Source organism: Carettochelys insculpta, chromosome 28 (assembly GCF_033958435.1).
Source record: "Carettochelys insculpta isolate YL-2023 chromosome 28, ASM3395843v1, whole genome shotgun sequence".
NCBI classification, from domain to species: domain Eukaryota; kingdom Metazoa; phylum Chordata; order Testudines; family Carettochelyidae; genus Carettochelys; species Carettochelys insculpta.
This window is the reverse complement of record NC_134164.1, coordinates 3,665,626-3,686,885: the sequence shown is the minus strand read 5'-3', so window position 1 is coordinate 3,686,885 and position 21,260 is coordinate 3,665,626. Positions and strand designations below refer to the sequence as shown.

Below are 21,260 nucleotides of genomic sequence, written 5' to 3'. Positions count from 1 at the left end.
TCAATCCCTGAGGGGGCCATTTAGGGATCTGGGGCAAATAAATTGAAAAAAATATCTGTCAGATGGTGCTGGGTCCTGCTGTGAGGGTAGGGGGCTGAACGCAATGACCTCTGATGGTCCCTTCCAGCTCTAGGAGGTATGTCTGTCTGTCCAGAGTCCGGCTTTGAGCATGTGTGCAATGGGGTATGAGGTTGTGAGTACATGTGAGCTGCTGTATGCATGTGCACACGCATGTGTGTGAGACAAACCGCGTGTGCGAGCGGCTCCTTGAATTCCTTCCAAGCTCTCTGGAAGTAATTGATTGCTGCAACCCCTTCCCATCTGGATGGGAGGGGAAGTGTTTAGCAGCAATGTGCCTTGGTAACAGTGGGCAGATCTCCTCTCCTTGGGTGCTGAGAAACAAGCACAGGGACTGTGGTGTTAACCAGCCCAGCGAGACTCAGTCCTGCCAGCCTGGGCTCACCCAGGGGGTGGGGGGGACACCTACCACCACCAGCCTCCTCCTGTCTTGTGGTTACAACCCTGGGCTGGGACTCTGGACCCTACAGCTAGTTCATTGGGCCAGGAGGTGGTGGGTGGCTTCAGGCTGTGGACACCTCCCCAGTGAATAGCAGGCTGAGACCTGCCAACTCATTGCACGGGGAAAGCCGTTCAGCTGAGCAGATTGCCTGCTGGCTGCCTTACTCAGCTCAAATGCTTGGGGAGTTTATCTGCAGCTGTACCGAGGAGCCGGTTCCAATTTCCAGCCAACCTCCTGGATCAGAACCAAGCCTTCCTCCGGGAGATTCACTAGTGAAGATGTTAACTCCAGAATCCTTGGCATCATCCAGTTTGCCCCGTGACACCTCTGTTATTACCAGACCTAGAAGAAGGTAGCTGTATGTGGCCTTATCCAAAAAGCATCAAAGTCAATGGGCCACAGATGAAGATTGTGAGCCCCACCTGGGCAAAACAAAAACAAAACAAAACAGAAAACCCCACAAGATCAGGGTTATATTGTTTCTTGTAAAGCCTGAGCTGCAGAGAGCTCGGCATCCAGAGGGAAGGGGTGGATTTGGTTCAGATACAACATCGGAGACTTGCACAGTGTCCAAACTTTCCCAGAGCGTGGGGGGGTGTGGGCAACATCGCCAAAACATCGTGTCTGACCTGAAAGCCCTGAGCTCCCAGAGTCACGTGATCGTGAGAAAATTTCAGCTCTCATTAAAAAAAAATAATAAATATGTGAAAGCTGCACCTGTGATTGCAGAAAAAGAGCTTGAAACCAAGGCCCAACTGCCACCCCCTCCCCAGAGGCTTTGAAAAATGCCAAGAAAAGGGCACTTTCTTTGAAAGAAATCTCAGGATTTTTAAACCAGCCTCATGACTGGGAGAAGGGCCATGACTTGTGAAGGTTTCAGAACCAGTTTGCATGGAGCTGCTGTTATTAGTGGGTGCTTGCAGCAGGGCAGGTGGCTGCAAATTAAAATGAAAAAGCCCAACCACCCCCTTGGAGGGTGGACTTTACACAGCCCAGCAGCACTGGGAGCATTCAATCTAACTCTAGAACCGAAGCTCCCCTGCGCAAGACACAGCTCAGACCCACCCTGACAAGGAGCCCAAAGAGTGAACCAAACACTTGGGGACGAGGTGGAGATTCTTGGTGAGTGCGGGTGGCTCATAGCAAAGGCCCCAGCTGCCTCAGCCATAATCTCAACACCACTTTTGTGCCCAGGGGTTTTCGAAAGTCCCAGGGCCCAATTCAATCTGTTGAGAAGGGTTAAATTCCTTGCCTTGCGAACCCCCTTCCCGGCAGCTGGGTGCAGCACCACATGTCCTAATAGTAATGTAATTTGTAAGTTAACAATGGGCAGATTGAGGTTTATATTTAATTACAACGCTTGCACCAACCTGAACTCACCCTTATTCATCAATAATGCATGGGTTTGTGTTTATCGCTGCTTAATTAATCCGCGCTTACGACAATTAAAGGCTTGCAAACTCCCTGAAGGTGGCTGGAAGGGAAACTGCCGTGCCTGCTGCTAAGGGCTGCCCTGTGGGGTGGGGAAGAACGCTGGCTCGAGGAAGGCCAGGCTGCTGGCAGGTTCAGAGCCGGATGCCCACGAGTGGAGTATCTCTGTGCCTCCTGTCACAAGGAGGTGACAGTCCTGGGAGAATTGAAAGGAGTTGATTGTCCCTAGTCCAAAGACCCCAGATCTGGAACAATGGGAGGCTGGCTAATTTCAGCCACTCCAGAACTGTGGGCCAGAGTTTACCTAGCGTTCTCTGCTGGGTCTGCTGTACAGCCCTCCGCAGCGAGCTCGCGAGATCAAAGCAGACTGGGTTTTGGCGACGGGAGCAGCAATCCCCGTTGCAGTGCCGACGCACTCAGAGGCAGAGGTGGGCGGTAATTTTTTGCAGAGGGGCCATGCCATGAATTTTGGTCCTGCTCCTGGGCTGGCTCTGGGCCCCCCCATAAGGGGTGGGGCTGAGAGCTAGAGAAGAGACAGAGAGTGAGTGGGAAAGAGGAACGCTTTGTGTGGGAAACACAGACTGAGTGTGTGCTGCAGTGCATAGGGGAGAGTGACTGTGTAGCACAGGTTGGGTATGTTTGACAGTGATGCAGTGTGCGCTGGGTACGTTTCAGAGAGAAGCTGCCCTCTGTCTCTTTAAGGGAAATCTGTCCAGCTCTGTCTCCCCTTCCCGGTGCTCCACACTCCTGAGTCCCTGACCATCCCTGCTTCAGACAGGAGCAGCTCCGCTGTGTGTCTCCCTCTCCCTGATCCCCACTCTGTGGCAACGGGTACAAGCACAGGGCAATACCCTGACTTCAGCACTACCCTCTGCTTCCCCCCTCCTGCCCTGCACAGCTAGCAGGAGAAGCCTAGGAGCAGCTCAGCTGCAGACAGTGCAAGCTGCTGGCTGTAAGCATGCACCTCTGCTCATCAGCTGGGTGCGTTGCAGAGAAATGCCTGACGGGCTGGATCCAGGCCCCAGGTGTGATGTGCCCTATGATAGCTGTAAGGCACCATTTCCAGCTTATCAGAGCAGCTCAAAGTCTTTTACCATAGTCCCAGGGGAGCAAATGGGATTAAGCTCGGGATTAAGGGCTTTGCCGAGGAGAGGTCCAGAGCTCCTCTGAAGGGTCCCACTAGCCATGTTCCCTGTAAGATGAGCACTTGGACAGTCACCCAGGAGAGATTTGGGTGCTGCCCAGCTGATTAGCAGAGCAACCACAGTGGGCAGCCTGTGTTTCTATTGGTGGTGCACAGCCACACATAACAGTCACTCCGCCCACAGATGATAAACGCTTGAGGAAGCCCTGTTCACTGGGCACAAGAGCCTTTAATACAATTATTTTCTCTCTGCCTTCCACATGTGGGCTGCTTCCCCATCCCAGCTGGGTCCAGTTACATGTTGCCCTCCTTGGCTTGTCAGCCCCGCCAGAGAAGCTGCACCCAGCCCAACTAGCCCAAGCCTGAGGTTGAGCTGCAAGGTCCTAATGGAAATCAGAGCATGCAATGGAATCGCCGTGGGCAGAGCAGCACTGAGGAAGCCATCGGAGCTGTGCTACAGGACCACGTCTTATGGGGCCTGCCTACGCCCGGTTGCTAGAACTGGTGGTTGCGAAGAGAAGCTCGGTAGACATCTGCCAGGTTTTGCAGAGAGCCTGAACTGGTTGCCCTGAGAGTGGGGGAGTTGTCAATTCTTGAGCACCGTCTTGGCACATTATCTAGCAAACTATCTACATAACACTTCCTTGGTCTCTTTGGCTTGTAGGCTCTTTGGGGCAGGGGACCAGCTCTTGCCTGGTTTTTGCACAGCAGCTGGCACACACAACCACGAGAGTCTCCAGCTACTGCTGGAATATGAGCAATTGCCAGGGATGCCTCAGGACCTAGGAAAGAAGCCAGACTCGACTCCAGGCCAAACAGAACCAGAGCCCTCTCTGGGATGGAGCAAGCTTAGAGACAAAGAGGAGACCAAAAGTCTCAGGTCCAAAGCATGTTGCAGTCCTGGCTGAGTGTGACCAGGGTTCCCTCTAATTTTTTTCCCCATCCATAGGCAGAATAAGTTTTGTTACGTGCATGAGCAGATGAGAACCACCACAGAAACACGCTGCCGACTGAGGGTGCTCTGCTAATCAGCTGAGCAGCACCTCAACCTCTGCTGGGAGACGCCTGAGAGCTCGGCTTCCAGGGAACGTGGAGTGTGACCCCAATGCCGAGACGCTAAATCAGACGGGATGGTGGGGTCTGATGAAGAGGCCAGCCCCAACGCTGGGCACCGACAGGAGACAGAGGTCTCTGCCTTGCTAGGGGACTGGGAAGACACAAAAGGGGCTGACCCAGCAGTGCTCCTGACGTACTCACACGCTCCATGCGCTGCAGCTCCTCCAGCTGGGATGTGAATATTTTCCCCTGTAGGAGACACATGGGGGAACAAAGTGATCACTGGACACGCTCCTGGGGTCAGCCTCAGACAGGCCAGAGGCTAAGGCTCATTCTAAGCCCCTGCAACCATCCCCTGGGATAGCAAAGGCTGATGCGTGAGGAACCACCCATGGGGGAGAGAGGGGAACGTGCCCCTATGCAACACTCCTGCTAAGCTTCTCTAGCCATGTGTGAATTATTTCCATCTAGGCATGGAATAAATTTTATGTGCACCAAAGCTTGTGCAGATGTGCACCACCAGGAGAAAAAAACCTATCTGCGAGCACTCTGCTCACCAGCTGGGCAGCATCTGAATCGCTCCACACACACACATGGCTTCCAGGCAACCCTGCCCATAGCCCTGGGGAGCAGAGTCTGCTGAGCTGCAGGACAGAGTAGAGCTTGTGGCCTGCGTAGGTAAGAGCAGCTGCTGCCTGATGGGGCAGAGAGAGCTGAGTGTGCTGGAAAAAACAGAAAGCAAGTTGGAAGGGGGGGAGGTGCAGGGAGCCAGAAACAACACAGAGGTACCTCATGCATGTCTGGCTCTCTGTCATCATATTCTCCTAACTTTGTCAGATCCCCATCACCATAGATTTGTTCCTCCATCATGCAGGGGTCCCTCTATTTTGCCATCTACAGGCGGAATAAATTTTGTTACATGCACCAAGGCATGCACAAATGTGCACCACAGGGAGAAACACATGCTGCAGGCACTCTGCTAACCAGCATCACTGCTGGGCCACTGTCCAAGCACTCCACTGCTCTCAGGCAAGCCCAAAGGGAAACCAGCCCAGTTAAGCCAAGCACTTACCACACTCAGCCCATCTTTCCTGCAGCTATTATCAGCCCTTAGCAGGCTGAGCTGGGCCTATTTATATAGCTCCCAGGCTCCTCCCACTCCCAGCAGCCTCTGAGAGGTGATTGGATAACTGAAATCAGCTGTCTGGGACAAAGGGGTTTGCCCATGAGGACAGTTCACTGTATCCCAAGCACCTATTGGAGGTCAGGGCTTCCCTGCTCTCACCTCCTCCAACTTGGAGCTGCATCCTGCTGGTTGTTAGCGAAATACACAATGGAAGGCAGGCCAGCCTAGAGATGGTGCTAGGTCCTGCTGTGAGGGCAGGAGACTGGGTCTAAATAGATTGTGCTCTAAATAGAGAGGGGAACCAGAAGCCCTGAGATTCAGCCAAGCTCACATCACAAGGAGCAGAAACTAAGTAGCCCCTGGATTGCTCCCGGACTCTGTCCACCCGGCTACGCTTTTCTGACGCCTCTACCTCTCTGGGGAAGTATCTGCTGGAGCCAGGACCTGAGTGCAGGGGCAGTGTTCCCCGTGAGCTGAGCACTGGGGCAACTGCCCAGGAGAGATTCAGGTGTCTCCCAGCTGATTAGCAGAGCGCCCACCATTGGCAGCCTGTGTTTCTGTTGGTGGTGCACATCCGTAATGCCTGGGTTCACACAGCAAAATTTATTACACACATGGATGGACAAAAATTAGTGGGAACACTGGTCACGGGACTCCCGGAGTTTACTCTTGGGGCTGGGAGTGGTCAGAGCAAGCAGCTGTGACGTGGGAAACAGGGCTCCCGCATCCTTCCCAGACTTCTTGTGTGAACTCCAGTGAGTCCCTGCCTTGCTCTGTGCCTCAGTTTCCCCATCTGTGGGGAGTGACAATTCTGACTCCTCCCCCCTTGGGCAGCCTGAAAGGCTCCATGAAGACCTTGGGGTGAACTTTCTAGGGGTTGGCTTGAAAACCAGCTGCCGGCAGGAGGCACACGGGGGAGTTAGGCACCGTGTGTACCAGCCTCCCTGGCACCTCGCCCCCTTGGTTCCTGTGTGCCTGCCCGTGCCAGCGAGGCCCATCCTTTTGCCAACACATGGCAGCAAAGGGCAGGAATGACAGGGCCACTCTGGCCTCTCCCTGCTGCACCTCTGCCAGCCAAGCTGTTGTGGGATGGGATTGCGCAGGGGAAGGGCCAGAGAACTGGGGCAGAGCTCCTGCCAGCCAAGGGAGAGCTGCCAGCTCCCACCAGCCTTGAGACCCGCCATGAAGGTCCTTAGGGCCCCTCCTTTTAAGAGAAAAAGTCACCTCCCCGCCATTCTCCAACTGTGTTTCCTTCCTTTCTTCCCACCTGCTTTCTCTCTCTATGTCTACCCATCTCCTTGGCTCTTTCCCCCCCACACAGATGCTGTGGCTGCCTTAACCCTCATCCCTGCGCTTCCCCCCCACCACCTGGCTCCATTTAAGACCTGCCGCAATAGGTCCCCCTCTAGTCTCGACAAAGCTGGGCCCAGATTCAGTTGTCCAGGGAGGCAGGTGCAGGAAACAGGCCTGGAGTTAACTGAGAGGCAAGCAGGATCCTTCCAGCCCAGCCCCCTGGGACTGTTCACCTCTCCCTGCCTTTAAATCCAGCGCCAAGCAAATAAACAAACAAAAAGCCCCCGAACCTCGGCGCTGTCCCTTTAAGATGCCACCAAAGCACCCGGCTGTCCCGGATCAGCCGGAGCGCCTATTAAAATTTTATGCGAAGTGTAAATGGGCCAGGTCTCCAGCTTCCTCGCTCCCATCGAATGATTTATTACTCGCAAATACCACAGAACTAATTAGTATAGTAATTAATTAATACGAATTTGCATATTTGCATGTGCAATTAGTGCAGTGGAGTGATTACTCTGAAAATGAGAACTTGGGCTTGTCAGATGTTAGTGTGAACTGGACTGGAAAGCTGTGTGCCAATGAACTTTCGCGGCATTACAATCCCGGCTAGGAAGCCAGGCGGGTGGGTGTGCGAGAGGCACAATCGCCGAGGGGGGGGAAGGGGGGTTGCACCCGGCTTGGGGTGCCAACACAACTTGCTTCACACTCGTGCGGCGTGCACGAGATCAAAGCCGCCTGTGTACCCGAGCCCCGCTCCTTTCCCTCGGCGCTCCCCCTCCCCCTGAAACATCTCTTTTATTCATCTATTTCTTCCGATGGCACCGCTCCAAGTTTGCTCGAATCAAACCTTATTGTTATGCATTATGTTTCCCTTTTGTAGCTAAGCTATGTGTAATGGGATGGTGCAAGCTGTTTCCTAACCAAGGCCTTGCATTAAGAGCAGTGCCACCTTAAAGGTGCAGCAGCCTTTTGGGGGGCACGGCAGGGCTGGAGAGTGGGGGGTGCGGAACCCCGGCACGCCTGCCCCAGCTCTGTGGCCTGTCCTGATGAGAGCTGCAGGGGTGGAGGGGGTTGTTTTGAGCCAGGCTGGCCCATCCTTGCACTGCCTGTTTTCGGTCAGCCTGTCTTGGCCGGGAGCCACGGGGCAGGATAGGACCGGAAGGGACCTTGAGAGGGTGGCAGGCGTTTTCTCATTGGTTTCCATCCCCTCCCCTTCCTGAGCACCTCTGGCCCCAGCTCCAGATGCCCGCCCCCATCACAGCCCATTGGGCAGATCCCCAAAGCCAGGCACCCCTCTGGCTTTTGCAAATGTCTCTTTATCTCTGCCACAGCCTGAGCCACATGGCCAGGCTCTTGCCAGGCAACCTCAGCTGTGGCGACTGTTCTAACCATGGGCCATCTCCATGGCAACTCCCCTCACCATGCACCATCGCCATGGTAACTGGGCCCAGCCACACACCCTTGCCATGGCAACTGTTCTCACCAGCACTGTCGCTGCGGTGACTGTTCTCACCACGCCCGCCCCTCTCCATGGGTGGGGCTTTGGCCTGGGTCCCTCAGTGATGGGCACCAGCCTTCCAGCAGCTGGGACTGCACACTCCTATGGGGTGACGGCCCCAAGGAGGCTGGGGTCACAGCCATGCTGACCCCCCAAACTCTAGCTTGTGGGACGTATTGGGGGGCAAGCTCGGTGTGCAGCTGGAGAGCTGCTGATCCCCACAAACAGAGTCCCCCCTCAAAAAAAAAAACCCGACAATCACTTGTTTGCCTTGTGCTTAAAGCTGCCTGTACCTCCACTGTGCCTTGCAGTCTGGCACTCAGCGGGGGCAAACCCAGGCTGCCAGGAGAATGGGTGACAACTGGGCCTGGAAATTTAATGCATGAGACCATATAGGTCTAGGAGATAAAGCAACATCTGCCCCCTGCTTTTGTTATGCCGGGGAGTGGGGAAGGCAAGGAATGGCTGGGACCCTTCTGCACAGCATGCACGAGGTGGGGGTATAAATAGATGAAATAGCAGTCAGGCCCCCTCATCTTGCTGCCCGTAGAATTGGGGAGCAGCCAGGCCTGATCTGAACCCACAAACTACCATCTTTACCGAGCCTGTCACATCCCAGCCAGGGACTTCTCCCCAGCCTCCAAGTCAGGCTCCCCTGAAGGGTGCAAGGAGGGGAGGTGTGGGACTCCCCCCCCCGCGCCAAAAAGTTGGCTGTTCGGGTGCACAGTGACTCAGTACATTTCCACCGGCTTCGGCGCTCGCGGGAGGGCTTTCTCTCTGCTCCAAATGCCGTGGCAGCCGGCCAGTTCTGTAACAGGCCCTGCGCCGCCGCGTGGGTTCGGAGAGACCCGGCAGCAATGGAGGGCGGGGGGATCTGCGGTTCCAGCAATGAAGCAGCACAGGTGTGGGGGTGGGGGCACTTGCCCATCCCACTGGCCAGCCCAGGGCTGAGGCACCAGCCGGCGGTGTGTGAAGCAGTCCAGGGCTCCCGGCCCTTGGTTCTGCCACCCCGGCAGCGCTGGGGCCGCAATCACTCACACGCCGGTCTCCGGCCTGGGACTGAGCTGGCACCATCTGCGGAGGGAGGCGGGGGGGGCAGGGGGAGCGGGCCTCACACTTGTGCTGGCTCCCCGCAGACCGGCGGCGGCTGGTGCCAGAAGAGCTCTCGTTAATCCATGACATACTGTGTGTGCGGGAGCCAACGGCGCACTTGGGTTTCAACCTGGAGCCGTTCCATCCCGCCCGGCTGCTCGCTGGCTCCGGGAGGAGCATGCTGGCTTTGCGGCCGGGGAGGGGGAGGGGCTGGTGAAACGCCCTTGAGATCAGCTGGGGGGAGGGCGTGAAAAGTGGGGGTTATGGCTACCCGAGAACCCTTCCAGTGCCCTGCTCGCTGGTAGCCACCAGAAGGGGCTGGGAGCATCAGGGAGGGGCACTGGCTCCCCCTTTGCTCTGGGGGTTCAATTGAATTTATTCCCCTGGCTCCCTTCTGCCTCACCTTCCCAATGGGCCCCGATCAGCACCGGCCATGACCTCACTCACATGCTGCATCGTCCCTCCCAGGCCTGCCACCTGCCTCCTCCTCTCCGCTAGACTGACTGCACCTTGCCAGCTCCAGCTTGGGCTGGTACCACCTACCGGCTGTGACATCACAGCTCAGCACTTGTGACATCCCAATCCCGTGCCTGTGAGGTCACCACCCAGCTTGTGAGGTCACAGGCTTGCCAGGCTGAGAACCAGAGACTGGGCAGGGCTGTGACGAACAGACAGGGGGATATTTTATAAAAGCAGCTGGACACAGACAGCCGCAATGTATGGTTCTCCTTAGCTCCCAGCTCGCCCTGCTCCCCACCTGGACACTCACTAATGGGCTGGAAATAAGTTGCTCCAGGATCCTTCTCTGCTACTATTTCCCTTCTTTTCCTCTCCCTCTCCCCTGAGTTTTCTTCTCCCCAGATTCTACTGGGCAGCCCTGGACATTATTACAGCTGGTATCACCAGGTGGTGCTGTTGCACACTGTTCTTCTCCTTCGCGTGCAAGCAAGGTTAGAGAGTTGGGGAGACATGCAGCTGTTAGCTCTGGGCTGAGTAAGGTTCTGTCCAGGGCCTGCTTTCAGTGCCCACGAGCAGCAGGAGAGCGTGCACTGTGCCTGTGTTCAAGCCAGTTCTGGGGGCAGAGTTACCGAGTTGAGCTGAGATCCCTGGGAGCAGGAATTGCCTGCATGTTGGGGGACCATCTCTGTGCAGGACTGGTGAATGTGTGGACAAGTCACATCCTGATTTAGCCTCCATGGGACAGCCAACTTGCAAAGCCCAGGACGGCTGCTACACTGGGGCCTGGGGCCTAGGGCAAAGAACACCACCAGGAATGGGTTACTAGAAGCAGCAGAAAAATGTGAGGGTATTGTTCCTATTAAAACAGAAAGTGGTATTTCACTTTAAGGGGACCAAGATTTTTTCCCCATCCATTCACCTTCTTTGCTCTTTCATTCATGTCCTCTCACTGTCCCCTGCTCCCCTAGCAGTGAATGCCTCCTCCCTGTCCCTCCATACACCCTTCCCAAACCTACAGCGCCAGCCTCCGCCCAAGACTGCCAGACCCAGGGACCGCTCTTCCCCAGACTTGTTAGTTACGTGACTCACCCAGGGACTTGTAAACAATGTTTAAAGACACCACCAGTGTTAACTGTGCAGATAATCACTTGGGGATTGTCCAGTTACAAACGTAACCGCTGTCGGAACAGTGTGCGCTGGGAAGAATTGGCCTCGCGGCTGGAGAGACGCACACCTCACAGCTTATCTCACACGGAAGAGGTTGCTTCTGGTCACAGCAGGCCTGAGGCTGGGAGAGACGTTTCCAACACCTGGCTCCATCGCAGATTGTCTGCGTGACCTTGGCCAAGTCACAGCAATGCTCTGAGCCTCAACCCCCGCCCCCCATGCAATAGGGGTAACAACTTGTCTCCACGACTTGAGGATGCTCAGAGAGTCCCCAACATACACATCAATACTTTCAAAAGATCTCTGCCACATCTCAGTTCAATCTCTCCCTTCAGCATCGCAAGACAGCACTGGAGTTATAATCTAGAATAAACACTAATTATTAACTACCGCCTTGATTGCAGAGCAGGGTCCTGTTGCGTACGGTGCAGTACAAACCTCATGCCACACATTGCTCCTGACTGTTTGCAGTTGAGGCATATGCTATTAACGATCTCAGGCCAGCAAAGGCAAGTGCAAGCTTTGGGCATTGTTGCTAGGGTTGCCTTCTTTTCACCAGGAGAGAAGCAACTAGCAGCAGTATTCCTGGTAAGCTGAGTGCTTGGGCAGCCGCCCAGGAGAAGGTCAGGCACTGCCGAGCTGATTAGTAGAGCACACACAGCACATAGCCTGTGTGTCTATTGGTGGTGCACACCCACACACCCTTTGGTGCATAGAACAACATTTATTCTGCCCCGGATAGAAAAAATTAGAAGTGACACTCATTAGGAGTAATGAGCAGACGTCAATAATTTCTAAAAATGCTTCTTGCCCCCCTAAATTGAGTCCAGCCCTAGGGAGGTGCTGCAAAGGTCTCACTAGAAGAAGTCTGCCAAACGAAGCAGGCCTCATCTGCCTCACTGGGCTTTGAGATCAGCTGTAGGTGTTAAATAGATGAGAAACAGAGAGCTTGTGTTCTGCAGGGGCATGATAATGAAAGGCCCAGAGGAGGGGATGTGCGGGCCTGGTCTCATAGTGCAACAGCCAGGGGACAGGGAATGGCACAGCACTGAAAACAGATTAGATGCTTTTTTATGTGACGTGCAATGAGTCTGTGGAACTTACTGCCACATGTTGAGTCCAAGAACTGAATGGGGTTAAGGTGGGAGGAAAAATCAGTCATTTACCTGGACAGCAAGACTAGGAGGAGCTATAACAGGAAGAGAAAAAAGAGACAAAATCTTTGGAAGCAGATCAGCATGCTTCAGGGCAGAGATCAACCTCGAGCTGACAAGGGTCAGGAGGGAATGTCCCAGATAGGTCATCCCCAATTTCTTGCTGGGGTTCTTGTACCATGTTGTTGCTGACCACTGTGGACTACCACTTACTGGGCTAGATAACCAATTGGTTGGATTTTCTATCACATTAAATTATTAGGTTTCCCTGGTTCTGGAGGTTGGAGGAATGGGCCAGCAGTCCGGGAGATTTAAATGCTATCTTGGGGGAAGGAGTTGGCCGCCCTGCCTCAGTTAAACTGATCTGGAAAGTGGGCACAAAACAGGATTTGAAGGGGGAGGAGGAGGATGCAGCTGAGATGAGAGCAGACACAACAGGAAACCTACGGAGGCCTTGGATCCTGTTTTTCTCTGCTTCCTGTGTGGCTGCCAGTGTCCAGGGGCTGGCCACACATGTACCCTATTGTGTAGGGAAAGAAAAGAGGACACACAGCATGGTCCAGCGATGACAACATTAACAGAACCATTGAGACTCCTGAGGTTCCATCCCTCACTCTGACACTGACACCTACTTCCCACTGCCGCCTCTGTGCCTCAGTCCCCCACTCCTCAAAAAAAAACAAAAAAGCCTTTTCATGCCATGAGCTGAGCAGGGGAAGTGAATTTTGTGCACGCTCCCTGACCACGAGGGAGCTTGAGGGAATGACATGCGAGTGGAAGAGACAGGTGGGGGGAAGCAAGGGGGCGACTGAAGGATCCAGGCTGGTCAACTCTCATTGAGTACCGCGATGAAGCAGCTGCTTGCCATTACTTCCTGTCAGATCCCGGCAGGGACCACTGGGTGGCGCAATACCATCCCCCACCCTGGAAGTGGCTCCTTCTGGGAGCTCACGGCAGGAGCTAAGACTGAGCTCTAGGGGCAGGGACTGTCTCTCACCATGCATTTTGTACAGCACCTCACACAGCAAGGCCCTAATGGGGGATGCTATGGTAATACAGAAGCGCAGACCTTCTCCACTAGCCCTCCCACATACAGTGAGCAGGTCCAGTGCCTTCAGGCTGCCCGGGATTTTGCTGTGTAGTCATGGAAAGCAAACAAGAAAGAACAAATATAAAGTCTCCCTGAGAGAGAATGCAACAGCTCTTTGAACTGCCTTCCAGCATGGCCCCTCCCACAGATGGGGAGAGACCATCTCCCGATTAAACAGAGTCCCTAGATTTATGTCACTGCCTCCAGTAGGCCAGCAGGATTTCTGTCCAGCCTCCCAGAGCAGTGGGTGAGAAGGGCACACAGGAGAAGGTACCTTAGGGCAGGGTTAAAGGGCTCTCTCATGGCTGTAGGAGTGGGAAGTCCAGGGCTGGAGTGGCAGGGGGCTGTGGATCACAACCTAGGGCTAGCACCAGCTCGGGGCCTGTTAAGACCTTGCACCCTGCCCAGCTCTGACCATCCTGTGTGGCTCCCTCCCTTCCATGAGCTCCTGTTTTCTTCCCTTGCAGACCCTTCCCAGGCTCTTTCAGCACCGGGGCTCCCTCCTGGACAGACACGGGACTGCTAAGCCTTCAGTCCCCCTTTCCTGGCCAGCCACAGCTGCCATCCCCACCTGAGCCATGGAGCAGCACAGAAGGCGTCACCTGCCTCTAGGCAGGGAGGCAGACTGGCTGCCAGCCCTGTCAGTCTCCCCAGAGGAGCCCTCTCACTGGCTAAGAATGTGGAAGCAGGTGGCCAGAGACTGAGCCTGGGGTGCAGGTGGGGAGGGAATCAGCTAAGCGCTGGTCCTCCTCCCATCCGGCTCCCCCTCCTTTGACCCAGGTGAGCGCCCCATTGGCTGCTGAGTAAGGATCATCTCCTGGAGCGGATCTCCAGGCTTTACTGGATCCAGCAGTGCCTGAAACCAAGGGGTATCTCCTCCAGGAAGCAAGCAAACAAACAGACCAGCGCGGGAAGCCCAGACACACGGCCCCAGCCGAGGCACAGCTGGGAAGCAGAGCCAGGCGCGTCCAAGCAGCGCTGGCTGCAGGGAGCAGCGCGGGAGATAGAGATCGGAGCGAGGCGAGACAGCAACAAAATTGATACAGACGTGGGGAATTAGCGCCACAGGAGGGGAAGGGGCGGAGCCGCGCGTGCCAGTCGCCAGCGTTTCAACCTGCCTCAGCAGAGCAACTGGGCTCGTTGCCATCTCTGCACCTGGAAGGCCTCACCTGGAGGGGGCTCCCATCTCGCTAGGCCCTGTACACGCGCCTTGCCTGTGTTGTGCCTCAGTTTCCCTGACTAGAACAGGGGGATGATGATTGCGAGGGGCTTTATTCTGAGATCTGTGCATGCAGAGAATGACGCAGTAATCCTTCCAGGCCTTGGCGCCAGGAGACGCCGATCATCATCCTCATCTGAGAGATGGGGAAGCTGAGGCGCACATGGGGTGGGGCCACCTGCTTGAGTCCACCCAGCAGGCCTGTGGCAGAGCCAGGAACAGAATCCTGCTCTCACAAGTCCCTGTCCAGTGATCTATACACAAGGCAACGCTGCCTCTTGCAACAGCAAAGCGGGGCTGGGCCTGGAGAGGGGGCGTTGTTAGCTGCCGGGCGCGTTCCTAGCCACAGACTCAGCCCCAGCTGGAACCTGACCTCCTTCTCCAGGCCCACTGTCCAGAGCCCAGCTCTGCGCCCCTTGTCCAAGCACCCCCATTACCCACCCCCTGCCAAGCCTCTTCTGGCACCTCACTCACGGCCATGCTGCCACTTCCCTGGCTAACTCTTCTCCGCTGCCCTCTTATTCAAGCCCTTTCCAAAAGCACCCCCCATTCCAATGGGCCTTTCAATATTAACTCAGAATCAGCTCCCAGTCCAACAAGAACTTCTGGGGGAGCCCAAAGGGAACCTCTGGGTTTGAGGTGCCTGCCTCAGTTTCCCAGATCTGTGAAATAGGTGCAAGGCGCCTTCCTGCATCAGTTTTCTTGATTTAGATTCTAGAGTTTTCAGGGCAGTGGGTCTCTCTCACAGGGGGTTTGTACAGCACCAAGCACAATGGACCCAGCTCTGAGCTGGGGACCTCAGGGCGTGACTCTCACACACCGTAATAACTATTGAGTCATACAGCTGGCGGGGTGGAAAGTGTTTTTCCTCCCAAAGGAAAATTTCAGTCACAAACAAACCAACCGCCACTTTAGCTAACGGTTTCCCATGCAAAAACCTGGGACTTTTGGACATGGAATTTCCCCCCATCACAGTGCGTGGGGGTCCCCAGGCCCTGCACCCCATCTGCGGTCCACTGTGACTCTCATTCCCCTCTCTCCAGCCAGACCGGACAGCCCCACTCCACAGCCCAGTTCCAATTCCAACCAGCCAGGCCCCTCCTCCCGCCTTTGTCCGGTTTCCCAGGTGGTGAAGGTCAGAGACATCCACTGTCTACGTGTGCGAAGTCACCACCCTGGCACATCCCATGACTGCTATGCGCTGACGCTGTGCCTGACAACCGACCCAGGGGAGTTACCCCCCCACACACCTGCTTCGTCACCCCCCCCTTTTTCTAACTCCAAATTTTCAATTTTTCAGCAAAACAAAACAACCCAACCCGGCTCGGCTCGGCTCAGCTCGGAGCCGGCACAGAATATGCCCAGCCCCCCGCCCCCCAGATATTTTGCCCCAAAACACAAACTCACCCCACTTTGCAGAACAGCCAGATAGGTCACTGCACCTCCCTGCATGTCTGTCTCCCCTTCCAGGGCCTGACCCCACAGTCTGCCACCCTGGATCTGCCCTGGAAATCCAAAGTTGGCCTGGGAGGAACACGCTGTATTAGCACAGTACTCTCATCAAGGCCAAAACCCAGGCATGCTAGATGCTGTGCAGACACCCACCAGGCAGATGGAGCATGGACTAGCTACTCAGGGCCAACAGCTGTTGGGTCCTGCGAATAGAGCACTGGCCTGAACTTCAGCAAGACTGGCTCTACCTCCAGATGTCTGGCTGGCCAGCCTTGGGCAAGTCCCAGCCCCTTGCTGTGCTTCAGTTTCCCTATCCACATACTGATCCTCCCCTTCCTTAGTGAGCTCTATCAGTGAAAAATGCCAGGCGCTGTTCTAGCATCCTTCACCTTTGCAGATCTCCAAACCGCAGCATCTTCAGCATTATCCACGGCATACAGATGGGGAAACTGAGGCACCGCAAGGGGCTGAGCCAGGACTACAGCCCAGGTCTGGCTGGAGCCCTGTGCTTCCATGACCTGGGCCACGCTGCCTCATGAGAACAAGCCCCTCCTGCACTTGGCTTGGCCCATAGCCAGTTCCCCTTCAGCTCAGCACCCGCTCCTGCATCTCCCATCTCTTGGCACGGCCCCGCCGGATGATGGAGCGCAGCCGTTGGTATATTAATAGGCTGGAAGTCCATTAGGAACATCTGTGGCGAGGGGAGGCGGGGGGGGGCAGCATTAAGAATTGCCCCTGCAGGGATCCCGGGCCCAGGCCTCGTTTATTCACCAGAGGAATCTGGGGCCCGGGGGAGGGGGCCGGATGGGTGTCGTGGGGTGGGGGGGTTCCTCTCTCTCCCCCACCCCTCCTCTGCCATTTTCCCTGACGGTGGCTCCATTACACGCATTATCACATCGATCTAGCTCCAGCCTTCACCTCCCAGAAATATTGCCGTGTGGCGTCAGCTCCATCTGGCACTGCCTGGGCTCCCCGCCCCCCGCCCCCTAACTGCAGCTCGCAGGGAAGGGCTCAGGCAGAGAGAAGTGAGACAGAGCGGTGGAGCTGGCTGCGCGCAGGGGCAGGAGCAGGCCACAGGCTTTCGCTGCCCTGAGCTTCCAGGCCTGAGTGCCCGGGGTCAGCTGTCTTCTACCCCATGCCAAGTGCAGGTGTAACCCGCACTCCTGGGGTGGCTCGCTGGCCCACGGAGCAGCACCACACCACTTACAGAGCCAGAGCGAATCTCCTCTGCAGCTTGAGCCAAGAGCCAGATGGCCTTGAACTCCCACTGCAAAGGCTCCTGCACTGAGCTCCCGAGGTCCCCGGTTTGCACCGCCATGGGTGGGAAGCAGCAAAGTGAATCCCTTGCCCTGTGCCCCAGGGTCACCAGCTCTCACCTGGCTGGGACGCCAGGTGCCAAGAGGACCGAGGCAGTGTGGTGGAGGCCAGCCAGAGGCAGAGGACATTACTGGGAGCTGGGTAGAGACCCACCAAAGCGGGGAAGGTGGGGGTTACAAATAACAAAGGCAAAATGAAACCACAAAGCCCCCTGCTCAGAGACCATCTCCCCTCAGAGTGTCTTGCTTATACAAACGGCCACACTGAGTCACAGCAAAGGTCCGTCTAGTCCAATACCCCATCTTCCAGCAGTGCCAGGCACCCCAGATGGAGCAAACAGAACAGGGAGCCATTGAGTGATCCCTCCCTGTCTTGCCCATTGCCAGCCTCTGACAAACTGAGGCCAGGGACCCATTCCTACTGCTCCTGGCTAACCGCTATCGACGGGCCCGTCCTCCAGGAACAGAGCTAGGTCTTTTTTGAACCCTGCTCCTCACAACACCGTCCGGCAAGGAGGTCCACAGGCCGACCACGCACTGCGGGAAGAAAAAACTCCCCCTGGTTTGTTTTAAACCTGCTGCCCATTCAGTTCCTAGGGTGACCCCCTAGTTCTCCAGCCTGGAGACTTTGCTGGACTCGGGGTTCTGTGTCGGGCGGCTTCCCCCAGTCGGGGCTGGCTGGGATTTTTTGATGCCATCTCCTTAGAGCCTAAGCTGCTTCTTGGGGCTTTTAAAGTCACTTCCTGTCCCTGCCAGTCTGCCCCAGGGAAGGTAATTTCCTCAGCCTTTTACCTTTGCCTCTTGAAGGTGCCAAACCTGGGCACCAGGGCCTAACTGCAAAACAGGCTTTGCTTTTCTTCCCCCTCAGTCACCCTCGCAGGGTTTTGTGCAGCTGCCCATCACCATAGCCTCTGGCTGGTAAAAACCAGCAGCACTAGGGCCCTCTGCAGTGGGCTTGTCCGGTGTCTGTTGCTTCGCTGGTAGCTACGGTTTAGCTGCACCCAATATTTATCATTTATTATTACTTACGGTACAATTATGTCTGTGGACCCCATGCAAAACTGGAGCCTCATTGAGCCAGGCACAGGCCAGATTCATACTCACTGACTGGCCCGGGCCCAAAGAACTGAGGAGCTCAACATCCTAGCACTACAAAGGATGGGAAGGGAAACTGAGGCACGGGGGTGACTCCCCCAAAGTTACACAATCAGTCAAGTAGCGGGGCGAGAACCCGGACCTCCCCCGTAGAGTAGCGCTAATAAGGTGAGGTCACCTGAGTTCCACTCTTGGCTCTACTTCTGACACCCTGCCTGACCCCCCCGTGCCTCAGTTTACCCGGTTGGCACGGAAGAGATGCAAGCTGCATGAGCCAGACCAACTGCCTCTCCCCTCCAGCCTGGGATTCAGCCAGGGACTCAGGCTGCCCCACCAGGCCTCACCTGGGCTCCTGGTCAGGGTTCCCCCGCAGGTGATCGCTTGTGCAGCCGCCCAGGAGCGAGTTAGGTGCCGCCCAGATGAACAGCGCCCAGAGCCGCCCCCAGCCGGCGGCGCGCGCTCCCCTGGGTGGTGCACCCACGCACAGGCCGCGGTGCAGGTGACAGCGTTTGTTCTGACCCTGGATGGGGAGCCCTGCTCCTGAGCGCGTCTGACCCCGCCTGGTTTCAACCCCGGCGCGCGGAGAGGGGCCCAGGGGGCCCGGACCCACTCCGCGCTGCAGTCCTGCCTCCCAGAGTCTCAGAACTGGAGGGACCGGGGAGGGGTCGCCCAGTCCAGTCCCCTGCGCCCCCGGCAGCCGCCAGCGGGGCGAGGCGCTCGGCCTCCCCGCTGCGCCGGCTCCGGTCCCCGGGTGCGCGGCCGGGGCTCACGCGCTCGGGAGACACGCGTGGGCTCTTCGTGCGCCACGACGCGGGGTCAGCCGAGCAGAAGGCACCGGCCTTGTCCCAGTGACTCGCGGCACCGGCGCCGCCTGGCAGGCAAAAGGGAGGAGGAAAGCGGGGGAGGGGGCAGACGTGGACCGAGGCTGGAGGCAGCCGGGGACGCACCCAGCGGTGGCGGGGGTGGGGAGGGGAGATATGGGCGCGGTCGGGGCAGTGCGGCCTGGTGCAGGGAGAGCGCAGGAGGGATCTGCCGTAGCTTGGCCTCTCCAGCAGGGGCAGCTCTGAAGAACGAGCTGGGGCTCGGTCCCCTTGGCCCTGCCCAAGGCACTGGGATTCCTGACCTCCCCGGTGCCCCCACCACGCCCCCCGGCGGACATGACCCGGGCTCCAGCGCCCAGCCCCTCCCAAGGTCACGGACCGGGCCTGGCTGGCGCGCCTGGGAGGGAACATGTGCGCGCCACGTGGGCGGCCGCCCGAGCTAGCGGTGCGCGCTTAGTGACACAGGCGCGCACGCGTCGTTTCAGCCCCTGGGCCTGGGCCTGGGCCTGCTTTTGTGGTTCACCCCCGGTGGGACCCGCGCCCCGAGCAAGACAGGGGCCCAGCTGCCGCCTCCTAGTCACCTTTGCTGCACAGCAGCTCCCAAGGCGGGGGAGGAGAGACATCCCCAGGTCCCCTGCAAGCCCAGCCCTGGGGCTGCCAGGAGAGTCGGGCGCCTCCCGGTGGTTAGCACAGGGCCGGTAGCCTGCAGCCTGTGTCTGCTGGCGGTGCACATCCCCCTGTGACTCAGTGCAGGGAACAAAATGTCCTGGGAGCCGCTTGAGAAGGAAACGTTGGACTCTGTAGGGCCTGGCCAACGCTCCCCGAGCGGTTCGCTCCACCCTCTGCAGAGTTCAGTCTCTCTGGAGGCCCCAGAGCCTTGCGACCGGGGCAGGAGAGGGAGGGGAGCCCGGTTGCCCCGGATCACAGGCTGTTTGTGGGCGGAGAGCAGCCAGAGGTGTTGCCCCCGTTGTGCTGCAAGGGAGCCCGCCCGGCTCAGGTCTACTCACGGCGAGTTTGCAAACACCACTGATAGGTCAGCGGCCGGCTGGCGCGTGTGGCTCCCTGGTGACACCTCCGAAAGTGGGGGGCGGGGGGGGGGCTTGTTCCTGGCGCAGGTCAAAGCCGGGTGCAACCGGGGAAGTGATCTCATCTGAACCCCGCGGGAGGAAAGCGGAAGGGGCTGTGTTTACAGGTGGGCACACAGCACAGACCGGCCCTGTAGCGGTGTGCCTGGGTGTGTGGTGGGGAAGGGCTGTGGGTGCCTGGGTGTGGGTGTGTGTGTGTGTGAAATAGAGAAAGTGGGTGTGTGAGAGAGAAGGGGGGTGAGAAACAGGAAGGGGTGTGTGTGTGAGAAGAGACAAACAGGAAAGTGTGTGTGTTTGGGGGGGAGAGAAGGTGTGTGTGTGTTTGAAACAGGAAGGGGGTGTCGGTGCAGGTGTGTGTGAAACAGATGAAGGTGTGTATATGTGTGTGAGAAGAGAGGAATGTGTGTGTGACACAGGAAGGTGTGTGGGGGAGAAGGTGAGTGTGTGTGTGACAGAGGAAAGTGTGTTTGTGGGGGGAGAAGGTGTGTGTGTGACAGGAAGGTGTATGTTTGTGGGGGAGACAAGGGGTGTGTGTGTGTGTGACAGAGGAGGGTGTGTGTGTTTGTGGGGGGAGAAGGTGTGTGTGTGACAGGAAGGTGCGTGTTTGTGGGAGAGACAAGGGGTGTGTGTGACAGAGGAAGGTGTGTGTGTTTGTGGGGGGAGAAGGTGTGTGTGTGACAGGAAGGTGTGTGTGACAGGAAGGTGTGTGTTTGTGGGAGAGACAAGGGGGTGTGTGTGTGAGAGACAGAGGAAGGTGTGTACATGTGTGAGCAGAGACAGCGGAATGGGGTGTGCGGGTGTGTGTGGCGCAGGGAGACAGGGCCAGTCCTGGCACACGACCCCGGCCCACCTCCACCCATGCACCTAGCCTCTAACCTGCTGAGTGCCTACGTCCGGCGGGGGGGGTTCACTCTCCGCCCCTCCCCACAGGGCGCTCCCACTTCCGCAGACAGGGGCCTCCTCCGCTGCCCCCTGGCTCGGCCCTCCGGCGGGGGGGGAACATTTGGGAGCCTCCCCCCTGCCCCTCCGCCCAGGCTCCCTCCCCTGGCTGGCTGGGGGCGGCTCTGCGGAGGACGCCGCTGAACCTGTTTGCAACCCCGCCCCCCCCCCGATCTGCCCCCACATTCCAGCGCCGCGCCCCATTGTTCGGCCCGGCCAGAGCCGGAGCTCGGGGTCTCTTTCCCCCCTTGGCTGGGTTCTTTTTTTTCTTCTTTTTTTTTTTTTTTTTTTTTGCCGGAGCGC

The 21,260-nt window shown here is 57.1% G+C and overlaps 1 protein-coding gene across 5 annotated transcripts in view; it reads right to left on the bottom strand.

The window, feature by feature from the left end:
• Positions 1–21,260, bottom strand: part of PPP1R1B (protein phosphatase 1 regulatory inhibitor subunit 1B) — a 99,457-nt gene that overhangs the window by 50,475 nt on the left and 27,722 nt on the right. Inside the window, exon 2 of one of the 5 annotated variants that reach the window (XM_074978921.1) lies at positions 4,353–4,400. The exons of the other annotated variants lie outside the window; for them this stretch is intronic. The gene's annotated coding sequence lies outside the window, so the exon portion shown is untranslated. The remainder of the gene's footprint in view (positions 1–4,352; positions 4,401–21,260) is intronic. 5 annotated transcript variants of the gene reach the window in all.